Source organism: Arachis duranensis, chromosome 3 (genome assembly GCF_000817695.3).
Source record: "Arachis duranensis cultivar V14167 chromosome 3, aradu.V14167.gnm2.J7QH, whole genome shotgun sequence".
Lineage (NCBI taxonomy): Eukaryota > Viridiplantae > Streptophyta > Magnoliopsida > Fabales > Fabaceae > Arachis > Arachis duranensis.
The window spans coordinates 55273240-55275352 of record NC_029774.3 but is presented as its reverse complement, the minus strand read 5'-3'; the positions used below and the strand labels follow the sequence as shown (position 1 = coordinate 55275352).

At 29.0% G+C, this 2113-nt stretch overlaps 1 non-coding gene across 1 annotated transcript; it reads left to right on the top strand.

Annotated features, from left to right (window-relative positions):
- The first annotated feature begins 321 nt into the window (after nt 1-321).
- Nucleotides 322-425, top strand: LOC127746069 (small nucleolar RNA R71). Its single transcript, XR_008007689.1, has one exon. It is a non-coding gene; the product is annotated as a small nucleolar RNA R71 (small nucleolar RNA).
- The last annotated feature ends 1688 nt before the right edge of the window (nt 426-2113 follow it).

The following is a 2113-nucleotide window of genomic DNA, read 5'->3' as shown; positions in this document are numbered from 1 at the left end:
AATTTATTTAGGGGTTTGTTACTTGTGACAACCAAAACATTTGTAAGAAAGGTTGATTGCTTGGTTTAGTAACTATACTTAGAACGAGAGTTTACTATAACTTCTAAACCATCAATCTTCAGTTCTTTAGTCCCATTACTCACAGGATTCCTTTCAGAGGTGTACATGAACTGGTTATCTGCAACCATTTCAATGAGTTCTTGAGCTTCTGCAGATATTTTTTTCAGGTGAATAGATCCACCTGCAGAATAGTCCAATGACATCTTGGACAATTTAGACAAATCATCATAGAATATATCCAGGATGGTCCATTTTGAGAGCATGTCAGAAGGACACTTTTTGGTCAGTTGCTTGTATCTTTCCCATGCTTCATAGAGGAATTCACCTTCTTTCTGTCTGAAGGTTTCAACATCCATTCTAAGCTTGCTCAGCTTTTGAGGAGGAAAAAACTTGGCTAAGAAAGCCGTGATCAGCTTATCCCAAGAGTTCAGGCTATCTTTAGGTTGAGAGTCCAACCATATTCTAGCTCTGTCTCTTATAGAAAAAGGGAAAAGCATAAGCTTATAGACCTCGGGATCAACTCTATTGGTCTTAACAGTATCACAGATATGCAAGAATTCAGTTAAGAACTGAAAAGGATCTTCTGATGGAAGTCCATGAAACTTGCAATTATGTTGCATCAGAGAAACTAATTGAGGCTTTAGCTCAAAGTTGTTTGCTCTAATGGCAGGAATTGAGATGCTTCTTCCATGGAAGTTGGAATTTGGTGCAGTAAAGTCACCAAGCATCTTCCTTGCACCTCCACCATTGTTATTGGGTTCGGCCATCTTTACTTCTTTTTCGAAAATTTCAGTAAAGTTCTCTTCAGAGTGTTGTGTTTTAGCTTCTCTTAGCTTCCTCTTCAAAGTCCTCTCAGGTTCCGGATCAGCTTCAACAAGAATGTTCTTATCCTTGCTCCTGCTCATGTGAAAAAGAAGAGAACAGAAAAGAAGAGGAATCCTCTATGTCACAGTATAGAGATTCCTTTATGTGAGTAGAAGAGAAGAAGAATAAGAATGAAGAAGAGAAAAATTCGAACACAGAGGAGAAGAGAGGGTTCAAATTTTAAGATGAAGAGAAGTGTTAGTAAATGAATAAATAAATAGAAAGAGATGAGAGAGAGAGAGAAGAAAATTCGAATTTTAATAAAGAGGAAAAATTATTTTTTTATTTTAATTATTAATTAAAATTCGAAAATTAAGAGAAGAGGTAAAATAAAATTAAAATTTGAAACAATTAGTTAATTAAAAAGAATTTTGAAAAAAGGGTGAGGAATTTTCAAAAATTAGAGAGAGAAAAGTAATTAGGTGGTTTTGAAAAAGATAAGAAATAGTAAAACAAACAAAAAGTTAATTAGTTAGTTGAAAAAGATTTGAAAATCAATTTTGAAAAGATAAGAAGTTAGAAAAGATTTTTGAAATTGATTTTGAAAAAGATATGATTTGAAAAAGATATGTTTAAAAGATATGATTAAAAAGATATGATTGAAATTTATTTTTGAAAAAGATTTGAAAAGGAAATTAAAAAGATTTGATTTTTAAGATTAAAATTGATTACTTGACTAACAAGAAACTAAAAGATATGATTCTAGAAATTAAAGATTGAACCTTTCTTAACAAGAAAGTAACAAACTTCACATTTTTGAATCAATCACATTAATTGTTAGTAAAGTTTTCGAAAATTATGAAATAAAATTAAGAAAGAGATTTTGAAAATAAATTTTAAAAATTTTTGAAAATAATAATAATAAAAAAAAGAAAAAGATTTGATTTTTGAAAAAGATTTTGAAAAGATAAGATTTTTAAAATTGAAATCTTGACTTGATTAACAAGAAACAACTTATTTTAAAAAACTTTTGACTAAGTCAACCCAAAGATTTTGAAAATTATGAAATTAAAGATTGAACCTTTCTTAACAAGAAAGTAACAAACTTCACATTTTTGAATCAATCACATTAATTGTTAGTAGAGTTTTCGAAAATTATGAAATAAAATTAAGAAAAAGATTTTGAAAATCAAATTTAAAAATTTTTCAAAAATCATGAAAAAATGAAAAAAATTTGATTTTTGAAAAA